The sequence below is a fragment of the Lygodium microphyllum genome, chromosome 13, assembly GCF_053477565.2.
Source record: "Lygodium microphyllum isolate KBCC chromosome 13, Lygodium_microphyllum_v1.1.10, whole genome shotgun sequence".
Lineage (NCBI taxonomy): Eukaryota > Viridiplantae > Streptophyta > Polypodiopsida > Schizaeales > Lygodiaceae > Lygodium > Lygodium microphyllum.
The window spans coordinates 87,426,310-87,448,687 of NC_141147.1; the positions used below are offsets into that span (position 1 = coordinate 87,426,310).

At 41.4% G+C, this 22,378-nt stretch overlaps 1 pseudogene; it reads left to right on the plus strand.

Moving 5' to 3' along the window:
• Positions 1-18,356: 18,356 nt before the first annotated feature.
• On the plus strand, positions 18,357-21,856 carry LOC148026869 (uncharacterized; annotated as a pseudogene).
• Positions 21,857-22,378: the final 522 nt, after the last annotated feature.

Here is a 22,378-nt window from a genome sequence, read left to right on the forward strand (position 1 = left end):
AGGTCTAAGTCATTTGGTAAGTTGCGTAGCAAGTCTTGTGGGAGAAATGCTAATGTGACATGTCATCATTACGGCAAGAAGGGATATATACGCCCACAATGTCATGAGTTACGCAATGAGAAGCGCAAAGAGAAGGGGAAAGACAAAGTACAAGAAAAGTCCTCTGATCACAGCATTATTCGTGCGAAATTCATTGTGGAATTCGAGGAGATAAATGTCATGCAGACTGATGACTCTGATGGGAAGTACATACTTGCAACTAGTTCTTGTGATGCTACGCCGTTGACCGAGGTTCACTCCATGTATGCGCAGTGCTAGCTTTTGGATTCTGGTGCTTCGTTTCATGTTACACCATGCCGTGAATGGCTCCATTCCTACCACATTGTCTCTGGTTCAGTTCACTTGGGTGATGACAAGTCACTTACTATTGTTGGCATTGGGGATGTACGGTTACAGTTCTCTACTGGCATTACTTTTCTGTTACAGGATGTACGTCATGTGCCTGCGCTTACACGCAATCTTATGTCTACAGGGCAGCTTGATGATGTTGGGTTTCATGTTTCATCTGGGGATTCTACCTGGAAGATCACCTGTGGCAAACTTGTGCTTGCTAGAGGTGCCAAGGCTGAGAGCCTCTATTCTGTAGTAGTTGATAGGTCCTCTGTTGATCATGTTTTGTCAGTCGGTTCCATCCCACATGTATCTCCTTGGCATACCCATTTGGGCCATATGTCCTTGAAGGGAATGAAAATGCTTTTTGGTTTGCAGTACTTACCGTCCCTTGACTATTCATATTTTGATTCATGTTAGCATTGTCTTTATGGCAAACAGACTAGGAATACGCATAAGAAGTATGGTCGGATATGCACGGGTGAGCCCTTGGCATTAGTACATTTGGATGTCTATGGGTTCATGCCATGTCAGTCTATGGGTGGTGCAAAGTATTTTGTGATTTTCATTGATGATTTTTTTGCGTAAAGTCTGGGCATATTCCATTCAGCTTAAGTTAGATGTCTTGCATGTGTTTCAAAGATAGCTTGCATTGGTTGAGAACCGGACTAAACATAGGTTGAAAAGCCTTAGGATTGACAATGGGGGAGAATATGTGTCACGTGCCTTTGAGCAGCTATGTGATGAGAGAGGTATTAAGCATTAGTTGACGGCCCCCTATACCCCACCCCAGAATGGTTTGGCTGAGCAGATGAATAGAACATCTAAGAGCGTGTACGCGGTATGTTTAGCCATGCAGGCCTACCACAGGACTTTTGGGCTGAGGCAGTTATTACAGTTGTGCATGTCATCAATAGATCACCTTCTAGTGGTTTGGATTTTCAGGTTGTAGAGGAGGTATGGATTGGGAAACCTCCATCTTATGCGCATCTATGTGTCTTTGGATGCGAGGCATTCTGCCATGTGCCTAAGGACAAGCGGACTAAGTTGGATCCTAAGAGTTTCAAATGCATTTTCCTTGGCTATGGAGATGCAGGCGAGATGGGTTACCGCCTCTAGGATCCACAGGTGCAAAAAGTCATCCGCAGCCCCATGATGTAGTCTTCCATGAAGACAAGATGCATAGACAGTCTGAGAAGGTGGTAGAGATACGCAAGGTTATATTCTAGGAGGAGCCATGTGCTCCTGCATAGCCAATTGGATAGCCTGCAGCAGTAGTTAGTACACATGGCCAAGGTTTTGGACAGGATGCTAAACATGCAGTAGAGCTTGCAATGAGACGGTCTACTAGAGCTAGACGTCCACTTGATAGATTTGAGTCCTCGATGCATTATGTCTTGGTTACAGATGTAGGAGCGCTTCTCACCTATGATGAGGCTATGTGCAGGGGTAACAATCACTCCTAGGAGAGGGCTATGCAATTTAAGATGGACTCCCTGCATAAGAATATGACTTGGGATTTGGTTGCATTGCCTAACGGCAAGAAGGCTTTGCCATGCAAATGGGTGTACAAGCTGAAAAGTACCCTTGAGCACCCCAAGCCGGCTTATAAGACAAGACTTGTTGCTAAGGGTTTTAAGCAGGAGCATGGAGTTGACTTTGATGAATTCTTTTCTCTTGTAGTCAAGCTGACCACTCTACGCTTTCTTTTAGCCTTAGTCGCGCAGCTTGACTTGGACATGTATCAAATGTATGTCAAGACTACATTCTTGCATGGGGATTTGCATGATGAGATTTACATGGAGCAACCTAAGGGCTTTGCAGAACCTGGTAGGGAGCACCTAGAGTGCAAGTTGAAAAAAAGTATTTATGGCTTGAAGTAGGACCTAGGGAGTGGTATCATAAGTTTGATGCCTTTATGCAGTCACAGGGCTACAGTAGGAGTGCTATGGATACGTGTCTTTACACGGAGACAGTCCATGATGGCTCATTGATTATTTTGATACTTTATGTGGATGATATGCTGATAGCAGGGAGAGCTCATGATGAGCTGGATGCTCTTAAATCTCAATTGAAGAAGAGCTTTGAGATGAAGGATTTGGGACAGGCCTCTCACATTCTTGGTATGCGCATTAAGCACGACAGGCATTAGGGATAATACCTCTCGTAGAGGGAGTACATTCATATGTGCCTTTGCTATGGCAACTAGGATACAAGAGTCATGGGGTACACTGACTCTGATTATGCAGGACCTGCAGATAGTAGGAAGTCCACTTCTGGCTATGTGTTCACTTATGCTGGAGGGGCTATCTCTTGTATGTCTAGGGCGCAGAAGTGTACGGCTCTTTCTACTATAGAGGCCGAGTATATTGCAGTCACAGAGGCTTGTAAGGAGGCTATCTAGTTAGGCCGTTTGATTGCAGACCTTGGTATGACATATGCTATGCCTACACTACATTCGGATTCTATGAGTGCCATTCAATTGGCCAAGAATCTGGCCTTCCATGAGAAGACAAACCTACGCTGCATTCAGATTCTATGAGTGCTATTTAGCTAGTCAAGAATCCGATCTTCCATGCAAAGACAAAATACATTGAGGTGAGGTATCACTTCATACATGGGGTCGTGAAGGACAAGTCTGTTGACCTTGTCAAGATCTCAATTGACAAAAATCCTATAGATCTGCTCACGAAAAGCCTCACTACTAAGCGCTTTGCCTTCCTCAGGAGATTGATGGGCATTGGATTAGATGACGTTTTTTCTTATCCTATTGTATATGTCTACATTGTACTGTCTTTTCTTTTTCTTTTCACTCCTCACTCGGGCAGATTTGCCCAAAATGGGAGGTTGTTGGGGGTAAAGGTGCCTTTGCCTAGCTACCCATGTATTACTAAACTGATAATACCCGCCACCACTGCACACTGTAGGTGGCGGGCGCTCGTCATCATCACTTTATTCTTTATTCTTTTAGTGACAATTTGAATAAAGGAAGGCTTGGTCACACATTGTGACTGTTGGAGTTCCCATTTGGTCTCTCTCTCTTTCTTGCTCTTGCTCTCCCACCATAGCTCTTCCAAGCAAGCTTCGATCCTTCTCACCTTTTAGAGACTATAGGTTGTAGCTGATCTCAATATCTACACATGATCTTAGCTATGACATAGTCCCTAATTGCTTCACCGATATGCTTGGTGGTGAGTCTTCGGTGTCTCGTGATAATGGCTCTGATCCAACTATGGTGTGGCCTCCTCAGGAGTGGTCTTGGTAGACAGTGTCTTCATTGTCGTGATGCTGCATGTCCACCATTGTGGACTTGAGGGCGGAGTTTTTCGCCAGGAATTTGATCTCATTAGCCAGCATCATTAAGAATTTACTTTCTGTTGTGTGTCTTTTTGTTTTCATTTTGCATGATGCATGTGCACATGTAGATAGACTAGGCACATTTTTTTCAGTGCATTCATAATTTTTGTGTGGACATCATTTGATTGATTGCATCTCATGGATCCAACATTGCATATTTCCTCTAATCATGAGTGGATGAGCACAAAGTTCTATTTTAAAGCATATTTTCTTATTATAGGGCACAATGCATGAATCAAAGCAGGAAGTGATGACAGTGTAAAGCTCACAAATTGGGAGAGGAAAACTACAAGATTGTACTCACATCCTAGTAACAATCCATGGATTACCCACTACGTATTTTGGATAAGTTGTCCCTAGGAGAATACTTGAAATCATGAACATGTGAACGAAGGCCTCTTAATGGTGTACCTTGCTAATTAAAAATTGATGGGATTGTCATATGATCATGAGAATATTAGTGGAAGAGTGGTGCATTGCTAGGGACTTCTGAAACTCTATCTCTAGCGCAAACATGAGTGGATTTATTGAAACTTCTTTCTCAGCTGCAAGCATTGTTTCTAGACATGGATGGAGTGTTGTTAGAAAATGCACTTGAATTGCATGGAAACAATCTGGATTCAGCCATAAAGAGTCTCAATGAGCTTTGTCTAATATCATATCAAAGAAAATTGCTAAACCGCACTATGGAGGTAAATGCCACCATCAACTGCCAATCTAGAGATTTACTTGAAGGTGAAACTCCAGCAGAGCAGCTTTGCTGAAGCAGGGGAAAATTCTGATCCAAATGCAACCTTACAGTTTCATAATACCAAGTGGGTTGATGTATTTGTATAAGAAATGCTAAGTGTATCCAATCTAGATGATGCTAGGCATCGTGCATCAAGGGCCTTGCATGCTTTTGAGAAGACTATGATGGCTACTGTTGGATTAATGTTTGAGGAGATGCAAAAGAAAAATAGGCTATTGAAACAATAGCTTCTTGGAGTGTTGCTTTGAGACAATCAAATACTTAAGTGGGCCATCACTATCCAGCATGAAAGAGAAGTGGAGCATGAGAGTTGTGCAAAAGAAATTTAGGAGTTGAAACAAATGATTACTCAATATCAAGAACAAATCCAAAGCTTAGCGCTTAGCAACTATGCTCTGAACTTGCATCTCCTAAAGCACAAGAAGGCATCAATGCTTGAGCATTTCCACTCTGATGGTGTTCTTGAAGGGAATGACAATGGCAATTTGACAGATATGCTATGGTGATGGGTTTGGTATGCAGGAGGGTGACTATTTTGGACAATGACATGGGACGACATCAAGTCTGTATTCAAATGATTGGACGTGCAAGTTGTCATGGAGGTGACGAGACAAAAGATAACAGGGGCCATAAGAAAACATAGGCTAATGAGGTGCCTTCTTGGGCAAACCGAATAGACGTGCGGTCAAATCATCAATTTGACCAAAAGTTGCATGGTATGCTTCTGCAGTAGGGTGATCAATGCAGGAAAATGGCTTAGTCATGGCGATAGGAGATGAACACAAGTATAACGGCAGCTGTCATTGATGATGAGAGAAGATGACGACTATCGAGGTAGTGGTGATTGTTGATGATGGCAAATTATTGTTCTAATGATGGATGACATGGCTGCTTGATCGACGACTAGGATGATAGTGTTACGAACGCAATGAAGATGACGTTTCTTGAAAAGCAAAGCATTAATTCTTAAAGGCAAAGTCATAAGGATTAAAGCCTTAAGGCTTTTTACTTTAGGCCATCACATTTAAGGCTTTTAGCCTTAAGGAAAAGCTAACGCATAAAAGCTTAAAGATTTATGTAAAGCAAGACCCAATGTGAGGTTAGAAAAAACTATATAAAGAGAGGTAGGAGAGGTGCTTGAACATCATCCTATTCCTTGTGAGGCTTCTTGAATCTTTGTAGAGGCTTCTTGGATCTTAATAAGAGATATTTGCCTTACTCTACTTCTTCTTGAAATTTTTTTTGTATAGTGTTCTTGCGACAAGCGATTCTCGTGGCTTCCATCTCACAAAGCATCCCTGCGATGAGTGAGTTTCATGAACTCCTGCGCGTATTCAGTGTGACGTCTGGTGAACCTAACCTGAAAGCATTGCTTTTGATCATCGAGATGGGAGACCCTTTGAATAATCCACCTTCATCATTGACTATTTTTCCTTTTTAATAGATGAGATGAAGACCTTGTTACAAACTCTTTCTTCAGCCATTATGATGCAAAATCAATAGATGTAATTATCTATACAACAACATCAGTAGTTGGATCAACAATGACTGTTGCATCAAGAATAGGAGCATATGCATGGTGCGGCCAAAGGTGATTGAGGCTGTGGTTAGTGAGCGAAAATTTTTTGATGGCCAAAATGTTTCGGCCTACAGTAAAGCCTTTGAAAGCCAGATGTGCTTCTCCAGATTTTTGACCAATTGGAGCAATTATTTCTTATAGCTTGTCATGCTTGCTTTGCGGGTTAGAGTGACAAATTTGTTTGTATAGGATTCTAATTGGAATGTTTTCAAGAAAGCGCCCAAAGACGAATATTTTTTGGAGGATTATGGTATTGCTATACGAAAGACATTTCGAGAGTGGGTTTATCAGCCCAACAAAGGACTTGTTGCTTCTAAATTGTTACGGGAGTTTGAAGAGCGATACAACTAATTGGATGCACTAGAGCAAAGAGCTCTGAACTCAGAGAAAGTGGAGTTATTCTTGTAGGTAGTTGATCCTGCACTTCAGGATGAGTTGGGAGAGCTGCTAGAGGACCATATGTAGTCTATGGGATTGAAGACGGATTGACAGGATGCTATCGATGTAGTTTCTACACTGACAAAGAGGTGAAGATGGAAGGCTCACTTGTAAAATAGGATGCAGTCACCACCAGCGATGTCTTCTCCTACTTCTCCTATTGCAACATCCACTACTTCTTCTTTAGAAATGACAAATAATGTATGCTCTAGGAACAGATGTCCTAAATCCCATATGCATAGTGAGGAGAGTAGAACAACCCAACTTCTATAAAGTATTGTACTTGACTATCACTTTCACCATGGAATGAATATAATATCATGATGCTTTTACTTTCACTTAGTGTCATTGTCATTGTCAGTCCATTACATAAGATTGTCTTTCTGAGTCCAAGCTTCCATCTTGGAACCTAATTCACTTGTGTAACAGTTAGTCTCTCTTTGTCTATGTCAACATGAGTCTTGTCTTCATCTTCCATTCTCCATAGCTCCTGCCATGCTCTAGATCCACATTTTAACATGGTATCAGAGCCCCAATCGGGCATGGCACTACTCCTCCAGCTCTATTTCACTCTCATTTGGCTCAACTTGAGCTTAGCAGCTTAGCACAAGTCTAGAACCCCATCTCAACTCCTTCTTCTCACTGTCTTGCTTGGTAGCCATAGCTAGAATAGGACCTATAATGCTTTGAGCACTTGTATCTCTCTCTATAGGCATCATCTCATTATGCTTTCTCTTGGAGTTCTCTACCCCAACTCCCTATACCCCTTCCTGGCACATCACAATAAGACATTGCATGTCCCAGCACCTAGTATTGTAGAAATTGCAACTCGTTGGCTAAATCATGGTTGTAGACTGTCGTACAGTCTAATCTCCCCATGCGTGTTGTTGGATGCCCTACAACCATAGGGCTTTGGAAGCTTGGTTTGTAAGCTTCTTCCTCATTAGACGATTCATCATGTGAGTGCACCTACAAGTTGCCCCAAGTGAAAAACTAGTCGCCTACCTGTTTAACCCTAATTCCACCATAGCCACTTCAACTACAAGCTTATTTCTCATCTCACCCTCTCATTGCTTGCAGTACACTAAGGCCACTACCAGTCAGATTTACTCAACTTCTAGCAAGGGCAATCTCCAAGAAGAAGATTTGGAAGTTCAAGCATCAACTATCAAAGTTCAACATCAAACTTCCACTACATAGTATCTCTTGATACTAACTAGTGTTGTTTAACACTATTATTACTTGTGTCTCTTAACATATTGAGGAAAAACTCCTTTGTTGACTGATTTGCTACTAATAAAAAATGGTAGAGCTCGAACAAATAGCTAAGTTCAATGGAGAAGGCTTTCATGCTTGGAAGGAAAAGACCATGTACCACCTCATAAGGAAAGACCTCTGGGATCTCTTTGAAGATGATGAAGGTGATGTAGATGACGGGAAAGAAGATTCAAAAAGTGGGATCCTTGCAGTAGCTCCATAAAAAACCAAAGAATGGAAAATGTGAATAACAAGGCACTAGGCATCATTGCATGGGGACCAAGTGATGATGTGCTACATCACATCTCTAGCATTAGAGATGCTAGAACTGCTTGGGAGGAACTTGATAGGATGTTTCAAAGAATTCAAAGGTAAATTTACTCATGCAATTTTATAAACTGGATATAAAAGACAATGCTTCCATGACAATACACATTAACAAGTTCAAGAGCCTAAAAACCCAGCTTGCAACTCTTAAGAAGAATATTGATGAAGATGAAGCAATAGCCGTACTGCTTGCAAGTGTAAATAAGGATCCATATGAGAATCTTGTATCCACCCTAAGTAATGTTCCAAGTCTCTCACTTAAAGATATTGAGCACTCTCTTTTTAATGAAAAGAACAAACAGAAGAACAAGAATGCAAAAGATGGTATCCCATCATATAGGGAAAATCTCTTATGCACCAAAGGAGTTGCTGGACCCAAAGAAAGAGGTCAAGGATTCAACACTAACAACAAAAATATGATGACATGTCATTATTGTGGTAAGATTGAATGTTTCCACAAGAAAAGAGCACAGCAAATGTAGAATGATCACCACCAGAACCAATTCATGAATGAAGAAGAAGAAGAAGATGCTTCCACTACCATCAACAACTTTGACAGATTGTTCTAAAAGAAATTTATTTTTATCTGTCATATGTTTTTCCCTTAGTGGATTTGCTTTGTAAAAACTCATGCCAAAGATGTAAAGTTTCAAGCTTTAACTTGACTAGGTTGCATATGAGCTAGTCTCCTGGGCCATGTCATCATGAAGGGGGGCGCAAAAGCTAGCAAGTGTAGGAACTCATCATTTGAGGGGGGGTGTTAAGAAATAACAAATGATGTATGCTCTAGGAAGAGATGTCGTGAATCCCGTATGCAGAATGAGGAGAGTGGAACAACCCAACTTCTATAAAGTATTGTACTTAACTATCACAATTCACTATGGAATGAATACAATATCATGATGCTTTGTACTTTCACTTAGTGTCTTTGTCATTGTCCATCCATTACACAAGATTGTCTTTATGAGTCCAAGCTTCCATCTTGAAACCTAATTCACTTGTGTAACAGTTAGTCTCTCTTTGTTTATGTCGACACGAGTCTTGTCTTCATCTTCCATCCTCCATAGCTCCTGCCATGCTCTAGATCCGTATTTTAACACTTCTCCTATTTCTCAGCCTTTGTCTATACCTATGCCTATTCTTGTTGCGGTTGTTAGACCATCTGCAAAACTGACTGTCAAAGATATGGCGGAGGAGATATCAAAGGACTTAAAAGACCTACAAATCAAGATGACTCGAATGGAGCAGCAACCGCTTAGTCACAGCTCCAGTTTTAACCCCAACTTCTTCTACTCTTGCAAAATTCTTCTAAGAATGATCGTGTCTGTCATTGCATGTGGTGTGATAGTCCAGATCCTGAGCGGAAGGACTGTCAAGATTTCAAAGAGGGAAGAAGGGTGAAATTGGTAGTTTAGAAAGATAAGATGATATGTTTTGGAGATACATAGTAGCCGATCAAACCAAATTTTTGGTAAGGGTGGTATGAATAAGTTGTTAGAGGAGTCTCTTTTCTGCTCTTCTTATGTGATGCAAGAGGTGGCAAGAGAAGCTGCTACCTATGGCCTTCAGTTAGAGCAGTTACCGAAGGATAAATCACCTTTATGGTCCTATGCAGTACACATAGAGAAAAAGGGAAAAGCTTCAACATCTAAACTTTCAACCATAGGTGATAAGATCAGGAAAGGGACTATATGGGATGATCGAGTTTATGTCTTTTCTATCTATTTCTATATGGCAAAATCTCAAGGATTTGAAGTGCTTGTTGAGGAGAAGTGGAAAAGAGGTAATGATCAGCTTGAAGGCTCGAAGAAGGTGATTAGGAGGAGTGATCCACTTTCTTAGCCTTCATCTTCAGGACCAGAGTAGAGGATGGCTAATATTTAGAAGCTAAAAGTACAAGAAGATCAGAAAGCCCTGAAGACAAAGGATCCAAAGCCAAAAAAGTAACCTAGATTCAAGCTGCTTTCTAACATTGAGACAACTATAGATTTGAAGAAGGTTCTTGAGGATCAGAATCTTAACTGCAAAATTGAATTCAACCTTGGAGAAGTCTTGGGGATCGCCAAAAGAGAATTTCATGATGTTATCATCGACATCATTAAAAGAAAACAACAAGTTATTGAAGAGCTGACACAGGATATGATCCATCGAGAGGCTTTAACAATTGCTGAGGCTATATATCTATGGCTTGCAGATTGAGGAGATTAAATCTGATGAGGAGAGTACTGAGGAGTCTACAGATGGAGCTTTATGTATGCAATCCAAGAAGACTCTTTAGCCTTTACTTTAGCTTGTATAGTACGCGGAGAATGATGACCACCTAGATTGGTGCCTCGTAGCCATTTATCTCGCAGTCACTGGGCTTGTGCGACTACGGAGATGGTAGTCAAGCTTGATGAGATGGAGACCCCTTGTGTTGCTCTTTTGGATCACAGCTCTGAGATTAATGTCATAGTGTGTGGATTGTATGATACTAGTAGATGGCCAGTTGATGTGGATCATGGTTGGCGCATGCATGTGGCCAACAATACTGTAGGAGATTTGTATGCTGCTTGTTCGAACTTGAAGATTTCTATTGGAGATGTGGATGAGGCTTATCATTTCTTTGTGCAGAACTCTTGTTCCTATCCTATTATTTTGGGGTAGCCATTCATTGCTTAGTCTCAGATGGAGACTAAGGTTTTGGACAATAGGTTTGCTTATGCACAGATCCAAAACAAGGATGGAAAGAGGGCTATTCAATTCATGACAATTTGTGTTAACTATCAGCAAAATAAGGATTCTTTGAGGGATTCCCCTCTTCCAGTAGGAGAGCCAGATTTTTGTTAGGTACCACTGTCTTGCGAGACGACGGTCGTACGAGACATGGAAAGCTCTTGCCTCTTGGCAGCGATAGTTTTCCCTCATGTGTTTATGGTGTGTCTACTGAAAGTACTTTTTGTTTTTAGCATATTATGAACATGCCTAGAGCTGCCATGCAGTACTTGAAGAGAAAAGAAAAAAAATTGAAGCTTGCAAGTGTTTTACAGGATGAAGATAGGATAGATGGTCTCTATGATGGGCTGTCATGATCCGATACTATGGAGAAACTTTCAGCATTGTTGAAACTGAAAATCAAGAGTTGTCATATGTCTTACAAGTCCATTCTCTGGCAATGTATTGCAAAATTACTAATTTCATGTTGCAAAAAAATTTGGGTGTTGAGAATTCTTAGCAAAAAGTGTTATTTGTTGAAATATTTCAGCAAAAAGAGCTGGGTGTTGTTTATACACAGCAAAATTTGTGTTATTACGTGATTAAAAAAAGGGTGTGTGAGCTCCAGGGATCCAAGGGCGAGTTATACATCATCGCTATTCGAAACCTCATCCCGCCACAAAGGAGCATTGAATGGACTCTACAAAAAAAGAAACAACTACACATCAGTCTACCATACAACAATGCATTCTAATTAAACATGGTAATTACGAACAAGAAAGATGAGTAACTTATAGGGCCACCGCATCCATACAATCGATCGATCAATGCAGTGAGACCGTGCCTCTCTGCATATCGAGTCTCAAGGCCGGTGGGATCGCGATTTGTAATGGAGTGCTACAAAGGAAACAAAATACAACTGTTAGAAAGATGATTGTTAGTACAAAGGATATTGCAAAAAAATATGCAAGCAAAACAAAAGAAAAACTTACAAAGCCCTCCAGATATGTCCTGTGGTGGCCGCCACTCCCAAGATGATGGACCACTCCGGTCTCTAGTCATGCCCTCACTGCCTCACGCTGCTGTCTCCAACGTCCTGGAGAATCTGTAGCCTCCTCCCTGAGTCGGCACCAATCGTCCGCGTTTAGCCAATCGGGCGTTGCAGCCTCACTCTTGAGTGCCTTGCGTGTGTCCAATCGTCTGTGTGACATATATGCAGGCATGCACTCCATCCTCCAACCTGTAGAAAACCTATCTGCTGTGGCTGGTACTGGAAACTCCTCATGCAAGGATGCTACTATGTAGTCCTTGCTCCCCTCCGGTATATTCTTCCAATGATCCAAGACATTGTGCCAAAAAACTTGTTGGCACAACTCCTCATGCGAGCCATCACCCTCCTCCCCTCATCATTCATGATGATGGCTTCTGACCTATCATCTACAAGGTAGGCATATCCCTCTGGGGTATGCCTAAGATGGGTCCTCTCCTACCTGTGACCACGCTCCTGGGCATATCCAGGAGACCCCTGTACATATGACGTACCGACTGGGGTAGTATCTATTGGAGTAGCACCCATAGGGGTGCCACTTGCAAACGACTGAGCAAAAGCCGGAGTGAGTGGAGTAGACGTCTCCATAGGTGTGACAAATCTTGGAGGTGATGCAACTCCAGTAGAACAACGAGACAGAGACACCACGTTCGTGCCTCCATAGCAACCACCTAAGCTACGCTCTTTGGAACCACCACGAGAGCGAGGAATAGCACCTATATCTTGAGTCAACCGCGGGATCTTTGCATTTGGATCTCTGCAGCATCCCCCTAAACCACTCCCTCAGTCTGGCCCAAGTGTGGAGCGTCGACCTCGTTTGCTTGAAATTGAAGCATTAGATCACGCTGAAGTGGATCTAATAGAGCGTCTTGACGACGATGTCCAAGACAGCTTCTGGTCCGCCATGTCTTTGAATCTCGCCATCTAATTTGGAGACATGCGCGTGAAGATCTCATGTAGCTCCTCATCGTTCATCCCTCGACTCATCCTGATGATCTAAATATCCACAAAGGTCATCTACACAGACAAAAAATGATGTTAGCATAATCAATTTAAATCATACAAAGCACGATAATATAAATCTTAAAAAAATGATCTTACTTAAAATGCATATCTTATGTACCCTTATAAGCGATTCGTCAACGAATTGAGTAGGTGGATGCTCTAAGTATGAAGTATCCTATGGTCCCATGTCAATCTCCTGACACAACTCGGCATACACTGGAAGGTCGATAGACATGTCACCACAAAAGGATGAGTCCACCTCGTTCTCAAAGAATTCTTGGATTCCTGTATTTCCATCATTGTTACCTGATGCTGGCTTCTCTACATGCTCCAAGCTTTCAGCGGCCTCCATCCCTTGTAATATCGACCCCTCTATTTGCATATTGTCATCATCTATGCTCGGAACATCGCTTTGATCATTCATAGTACAAACCTGACATATCTTATGGCAATCATGAGATTTTAGCGTTGATAATTGGTCATCTTTAGAAAATGCAGACCTGAGAGAATGCATCATACCCATCGAAGTGCGGATAGACTTGACTATATGCTTCACAATGCGCTCTTATTTAGTGGACAAAACCCAAGGAGCGCGAGGTAGCTACAAGCGACCATCAGCACTTGACTGCGGCCAAAGCGTCTCCATCTTGCCTACCTCCTTCAAATCCATTCATGCCCCTATAGTGTCTCTCTTTCCTATGATGTGGTCCCATAGTAAGCGGCCCATGTTCTTAAAAATATGCGTGGGATCCAACAAGTGGTTGATCTGTAAGTGGATCCAATATGGCAACTCATAGAGAACTGTCACATTCCATTTGGATGTGACTCCGTGTGGACCATTTTCAACTCGTACAAGCTTTGGGCATTCATACGTATTGGAGGTCGTCTAAGAAAACCTTCCCTAAGTTCATGACCCTCTGGCAAGAAAGCAGTGTTTCCTTGATATACCATCTTCTTCATGGTTTGTGACCTTCGGGAGTCTAATTGTGGCCCGCACAATGGACATGCATGATAACCTGAGGTAATAGACCTGTCCCAATACCTCTATCCAGTGAATACAAACTTGAACGAGCTATGATAGATATTACCAATGAGAATAGAAGCTTACTTACTTGCGCACTCTTCGAATCTCAGAAAGTCATGCATCATTCACATGAGAATGGCTCGAATATTGGCAGACGGTCGACCATCGCGCTTGCTCATATCTTGCATAGTGACCCCCTCCTTCCACAAAATCTTAAGCTCATCGACTAATGGACGAAGATACACGTCCATATTTTTGACTTTGTAGCGGCCGGGAACGAGTAAGCTAAGGATGAGATGTCCTTTCTTCATAGAAAGTCATGGAGGGATATTGTAGTTGACAAGGACTATAGGCCACACATGGTAAGAAGTTGAGCGCAGATCAAATGGGTTCACGCCATCCATTGCAAGACCTAGCCGAAGATTCCTTGGCTCTTGGGCAAAGCCGAGGACAGTAGAGTCAATGTGGCTCCATGCGCGTGAATCCGCTGATATCCATTGAACTCCATCTATGGACCTATTCTGTGCATGCCATGTTGTCAAGCTCACCATGCCAGACGTAAAAACATGTGGTTTATGCGGGGGATAAGTGGAAAGTGTCTAAGAACTTTTTTAGGGATAGTTTTCCTTTGCAAGTCCTGTTGATACCTGTGAGAACCACACTTTGGACATGTCTCCATAGTCTCGTATTCTCCTCAAAACAGTATGCAATTGTTGATATATGCATGGATGTTGTTGTAGTCCATGCCAAGCTTTCATAAAACATGTCGTGTATCATCACGAGACTCAGGCATGGTATTTGCAAGTGGTAATATATGATACTTCAGTAACCTGAAAAAAATCATAAAACACCTTGAAAAAGCACAAATGTTTTTAATGATAGTGCCGAAAACAAATCAACGAAGCGTACGTACAAGATACTTGATCAACTCGGTCACACTCGCATCGCTCCACCCGTATTTTGCTTGCACACTTAGGAGTGCAAGCAATGTCTTCAGGTGAGATACTCGACACCCATCATATAATGGTATGGATGCTTCCTCTCTAAGTGGATCACAAGTCTCGACATCCATGGGAATCAATGCATCGATAATTGCCTCCATCTCAGGCTCCAAGATTATAGGTAAGTCTCGAAGGCTATCTGGCTCTAGTATTGACAGTATAGATTGGGTAGTACCTTCCAAGTGGTGAATTGGCTCAGGCACTCCATCCATCGCACGCCCACGAACGCTTCTAATTGGCTGCAAAGGGTGCACTCTTCCTTGGGACGAGACATCATCTCCCTGGATAGAAAATTTGCCAGCCATACCTAATCTTTTTGTATATGGTATTCAATTAGCTTGCGAATACAATGCATGATTGATATTAACTTTTCTCACCATTTGCTCAAAATTCAAGATCGCCTGATCAATGATCTCATATTGAAACTCGCCGAAGCGTCGTACGTGTTCTATAGACAATCGACGTTTTCGTCTAATTGCCAGCTTACATTGAGAGCAAAGATATGGGATACGCTGATTAAGATACGCCTCACGATCTTGAACATCACGACCTTCATCGTTTTCCATTTTGTCTATGTTATGACAAACAATTTGTTTTTGTTATCATTCTTTTTTTCTTTCTTAAATTGTTTGAGAAGGGATTTCTTATCTTGTAACTCAACAAAAATTAACGTATGTAAAGTCTCCACCCACCTACAAATTAACGTATGTCGGAGTGGTTTTCATCTCGTGGTATTGCATGGACCTCACTGGATCTCGTTACCACTCTCTCTCTTTGTTTTTTATCCATTCACTATCTCCTCTCCTTCCATCTCTCTCTCTTTTTCTCTTTCTTTAGTATGATGTATGTTTATTCCCTCTCTTGCGTTCCTTCTTCATTTTTCTCTTCCTCCCCCTCTCTCATTTCCTTTAAGAAAACATATATCTCTCTCTACAACAACAACAAAAACAACAACAACAACAACAACAACTACTACCACCACCACCACCAGCAGCAGCTGCTGCTGCTGCTACTACTACTACTACTACTACTACAATAACAAACAAGAAAAGAAGAAAAAACTACTACTACTACCACTACTACAACAACAACAACAACAAATAAGAAAACTAGACAACAATAAATAAGAAAACAAAAAAAAACTATTACTACAACAACAACAACAACAAACAAGAAAACCACTACTATTACTACAACCACGACTATGACGACTACGAGTACATCTATGACTACCATTACCACTACCACTACCACTATAATAAACAAGAAATGAAGAAAAAACAATAACAACAACAACAACAACAACAACAACAACAACTACAACAACAACAAAACAAGAAAACTAAACAACAATAAACAAGAAAAGAAAAAAACTACTACTACTACAAACAAGAAAACTACTATTACTACTACTAGTACTAGGACTACAATCACGACTACGATGACTATGACCACCACAACAGCTCTCTCTCTCTACTACTACCACTACAATAAACAAGAATAGAAGAAAAATCAACAACAACAACAATAACTACTACAACAACAACAACAACAACAACAAAAAATAAGAAAAGAAGAAAAAACTACTACTACTACCACTACTACAACAACAACAAACAAGAAAACTAAATAACAAAAGAGAAAAAACTACTACTACTACAATAATAACAACAACAACAAACAAGAAAACCACCACCACCACCACCACTACTACTACAACCACAACTAGGTGACTACGACTACGACTAGGACTACCACAACAACAAACCACTACCACTACAATAAACAAGAAAAGAAGAAAAAATAACAACAACAACAATAACAACAACTACTACTACAATAAAATCAAACAAGAAAAGAATTAAAAACAACAACAACAACAATAAAAAACAAGAAAACTAAACAACAATAAACAAGAAAAGAAAAAAAAAAACTACTACTACTACTACTACAAACAAGAAAACTACTATTACTACTACTAGTACTACTACTATAATCACGACTACGATGATTAGACTACCACAACAACAATAAACTAGAAGAGAAGAAATTAAACAACAACTACTACTATCACTACCACTACCACTACTACTACTATGACTACCACAACAACAACAAACAAGAAAATAAGAAATTGAATAACAACTACCACTACCGCTACCACTACCACTACCACTACCACTACCACTACCACTACCACGACAATCACAAAAACAACAAACAAGAAAATAAGAAATTAAACTACCGCTACCGCTACCGCTACCACCGCAACAACAACCAAAAAAAAAAAAAAAAAAAAAAAAACAATAACAACAACCTCTCCCTCCTTCTCTCTCTCCCTCTCCCTCTCTTTCTTTCTTTCCCTATTATGTTTAATGTTTTCTCCCTCTCTCATTCCTTCTTTCCTTTTCTCTCTTCCTCTCCTCCTTCTCTCTCTCCCTCCCTCTCCCTCTCCCTCTCTTTCTCTCTTTCTCTATTATGTTTAATGTTTTCTCCCTCTCTCTCTCTCGTCCCTTCTTTCCTTTTCTCTCTTCCTCTCCCTCTCTCATTTCCTCTCCCTCTCCCTCCCTCTCCCTCTCCCTCTCCCTCTCCCTCTCCCTCTCCCTCTCTTTCTCCCCTTTATCTACTATGTTTGATGTTTTCTCCCTCTCTCTCTCGTTCCTTCTTTCCTTTTCTCTCTTCCTCTCCCTCTCTCATTTCCTCTCTCTCTCTCTCTCTCTCTCTCTCTCTCTCTCAATACACATGATTTTTAACAAAAACAAGTAAAAGAAAAAGAGAAAACATAAAAACAAAGCAAGAAGGAACACTGCACTCGCCGTAAAGGATCGAGGATGGATTCGACGGCTCCTCTTCACGACGGCGGCTCCTCTTCGTCCTCTGTACACTTCCTCCTCTTCTTTGCGAACGACGACGGTGGCGGTGAGAAGCTTTGCTTCTCTCTCTTTCTCTCTTTCTCTCCCTCTCCTTCTCCCTCTCAAATGCAAGATGGAGTTCGCTCTCCCTTTCGCTCTCTTTTTCGTTTACTCACACAAAATAACACACTCAGGTTTTGGTCCACGTTTTTTCGTTTGAGCACTGTCACTATTTGCATCGCCGCTATTTTGCGTTGGAAATAGCGACGCAAATAGCGACGCCGCTATTTTGCGTCGGAAAGCACTATCGCTATGTCTCTATATCCTTGTAGTGCTTGGAATCTATAGCCTATTCCTATGCCTAGGGCTCACTTGCCTAAATTGGTGGAGCTTTTGAATGAGCGGATCAGGATGGGGATTCTAGAACCACCTTCAGCTCCATATTCTAATAGATGGTTCATAGTTTCCAATAAGAATGGGACACTCAGATTTATATAGGATGAGTTTGTAGAGGCTTTTACTGGACATGCTATCTATTCTCTTGGCGATCTTTATTCCGACTATGACCAGTTCCAGCTTGCCCTTGAGAGTAGAGATTTAACTACGATGAAGACACCTTTAGGCCTTATCCGGATGTGTACGCTTCCACAGGGAGCTACTAATTCAGTTGCTCATATGATGAATGGGATGAACAAGGTCTTATGGGATTTAATTCTAGAGCTTACCATGCCTTTCACTGATGATTTGCCTATCAAGGGTTGTTTGGAGAAAGAAAAGGATGAGATTTTAGATAATCATAGATGTAGGTACTTTGTGGCTGCACATATTAGAGATGTTGAGAGGATTCTTTGCACACTAGAGGAAGTGAATTTGACCTTGTCAAGATTGAAGTCTATTTTTGGTGCCAAAGAGGTTTTGATTGTTGGACATATGTGTGGTTATTATGGCAAGAGGCCTTCCCATGGAGAAAGCTGATGCAATAGAGAAGATTGTGGAGACTTGCTCTTCTACTTCGGAGGTTCACAGGTTTCTTGGAGCTTGTGTATTTTATCTTATTCGGATTCCCCATTTCGCTTCATATTGCAGATGATCTCTACTAGCTCTTGAGGAAAGGGCAACATTTTTCTTGGGACATGAGACACACTAGAGCTATGCAGAAGTTGAAGAGATTATTGAGAGCCGCTCTGACTCTTCGAAAATCAAATTATGAGTGTGGGAGACCTATTGTACTCACTGTTAATACTAGTCCTATCGGCATTGGATGTGCTATTGGCCAAGACGATGCAAATATGAATAGTCTAGACAAGATGGATGGACTAATGTGGACTTTAAGAAGATCAGTAGGAAAGCTTATGGTTTCTTCTTGCAGAGTGGGCTACTTTTTGGAAGCATCCACAGAAGCGAGGAGGACATCCATTGAGAGTTGTATGTGACTGAGCTTCATAGGTGCGAATCATGAGAGAGTTTCATGAAAGTCTTTAGGCAGGACATAGAGATCTTTGGGCGACTTATGAGAAGATTAAAGAACGCTTACTGGTAGAGAGGAATGTACAGAGATATCTCACAGTTTGTTGAGACATGTACTGATTGTCAGTTGTTTTCTTCAGTGAGGCATAGAGATGAGCTTCACCCTACTTACTTGTGATGTATTCACTACAAGTGGGTTCTTGATTTGATTACTATGCCTGTTGGATTGTGGTAGATGCATTACATTGTTTTGGCACGAGAGCATCTCACGAATCATGTGCAAGGAAGAGCATTGAGCACGAAGACTACTTTAGTGATTTATAAGTTTCTGTTAGAGGATGTTATTTGCAAGTATGGTTGCATTGGGAAAATTTCAACAGATAAAGGTGAGTTGGATGCTGTTGAGGCTAGGGAATTTTTTTCTTGCCTTGGTATTAAACTTGATTTGACTTCAACATATAATCCAGAAGGTAATGGGAAGAGTGAAAGAGGCCATCCACTGATTGTGAAAACCTTGGCCAAAGTGGGTCAAGGAGTGGCCTAGATTGTTGCCTTACTCTTTTAGGGTTGATCACACTACCCACAATGCGACCACACGTTATATGCTAGCTGAGTTGATGTATGGACAGAAACTAGTCATGCCTATAGAGACTTGTACACTCACTTGGAGTGCTTTACTATGGCAATAGGATGAGATGACTAGAGAGGATCTTTTGGCTCTTCGTATTCATCAATTGGAGAGGAGATCTAAGGATATTGAGAGAGCTTTTTAGAAGCTCAAAGAGTCCGAAATTTGCAGCAAAGACCGATTTGATAGTAGACACATATTGAGACCTAGAGAGATTGAGGAGGGAGATTGGGTGTTGGTCTACGAGAGTAGTCTAGACAACCAGTACATTGCTATTCGCAAGAATTCAAGACAATGGTTTGGGCCTTCTTTGGTGCAGTATATTCATGATAATGCTACATATTCCTTAGCAGAACTTGATGATACGGCCTTGCAGATTCCGACTGTAGGAAAGAGAATCAAACTATTCAAGAGAAGAGATGATTGATCAGCCTATGCAGTTGAGGAGTTGGATGATGTGTTTTATGATGGACTTGAGGTAGGAGATGATGTAGAAGAGGATGTGGATATTGCAGATGATTTTGCAGAGGATGAGGAGATCGCGTTGATCGTCGAGCTTGGCGGTGACGAGGATGGATAGTTGTGGCCCATCTGGAGGATATGTAGGTTTGGAGGGGACAGATGTCATGACACTACGTGTCCACTACTATGAACCCGAGGGGAGAGTTTTTTTGCTAGGAATTTGATCTCATTAGTCAGCGTCATTAGGAATTCGTTTTCCACTATGTGTGTCTTTTTGTTTGCATTTTGCATGATGCATAAGCACATGTAGATAGGCTAGGCACATTTTTTTTCACTGCATTAATAATTTTTGTGTGGTCATTGTTTGATTGATTTCATCGCATGGATCCAACATTGCATATTTCCTCTAATCATGAGTGGATGAGCACAAAGTTCTATTTCAAAGAACATTTTCTTGTTAGGGCACAATGCATGAATCAAAGCAGGAAGTGATGACAGTGTAAAGCTCACAAATTGGGAGAGGAAAACTACAAGATTGTAGTTACATCCTAGCAACAATCCATGGATTATCCACTATGTATTTTGGATCAGTTGTCCCTAGGAGAATACTTGAAATCATGAACATGTGAATGAAGGCTTCTTAATGGCATACCTTGCTAATTAAAAATTGATGGGATTGTCATATGATCATCGGAATATTAGTGGAGGAGTGGTGCATTGCTAGGGACTTCTGAAACTCTATCTCTAGTGCAAACATCAACGGATTTATTGAAACTTCTTTCTCAGCTGCAAGCATTGTTTCTAGACATGGATGGAGTGTTGTTGGAAAATGCACTTGAATTGCATGGAAACAATGTGGATTCAGCCATAAAGAGTCTCAATGAGCTTTGTCTAATATCAGATCAAAGAAAATTGCTAAACCGCACTATGGAGGTAAATGCCACCATCAACTGCCAATTTGGAGATTTACTTGAAGGTGAGACTCTAGCAACTCCTGCAGAAGCAGTAGGGGAGAATTTTTATCCGAAGGCAATCTTATTGTTTCATAATATCGAGTGGGTTGATGTATTTGTACAAGAAATGCTAAGTGTATCCAATGTAGATGATGCTAGGGATCATGTAGCAAGGGCCTTACATGCTTTTGAGAAGACTCTGATGGCTACTCGTGGTGGATCGATGTTTGAGGAGATGCAAAAGGAGAATGGGCTGCTGAAACAATAGCTTCTTGGAGTGTTGCTTTGAGACAATCAAATACTTAAACGGGTCGTCTCTATCCAGCATGAAAGACAAGTGGAGCATGAGCAATATCGTGCAAAAGAAATTCAGTAGCTGAAACAAATGATTACTCAATATCAAGAACAAATCCGAAACTTAGAGCTTAGCAACTATGCTATGAACCTGCATCTCCGTAAAGCACAAGAAGGCATCAAGGCCTGGGCATTTCCACCCTGATGGTGTTCTTGAAGGGGACGACGATGGCAATTCGACAGACATGCTGTGGTGGCGGGTTTGGTACGCAGGAGGGCGACTATTTTGGACGAAGACATGGGACGGCATCAAGTCTGTATCCAAATGATTGGACGTGCAGGTTGTCATGGAGGTGATGAGGAAAGATAATGGGCCGTGGGAAAGCATAGCTGGCTGATGAGGCGCCTTCTGGAGGAGTCCGAATAGACGTGCAGCCAAAAGTTGCATGGCATGCTTCTGCAGCAGGGTGATCAACGCAGGAAAATGGCTCAGTCATGGCGACAGGAGCCGAACACAAGTATAATGGCAGCTGCCATTGATGATGAGAGACGATGACGACTATCGAGGCAGTGTTGATTGCTGATGATGGCTGGTTGTTGTTCTAATGAGATGGATGACATGGCTGCTTGATCGACGGCTAGCTTAGTAGTGTTACAAACGCGCTGAGCGTTAAGTCTTAAAGGCAAAGTCATAAGGATTAAAGCCTTAAGGCTTTTTACTTTAGACCATAATGTTTAAGGCTTTTAGCCTTAAGGAAAAGCTACCACATAAAAGCTTAAAGCTTTATGTAAAGCAAGACCCAATGTGAGGTTAGAAAAAACTATATAAAGAGAGGTAGGAGAGGTGCTTG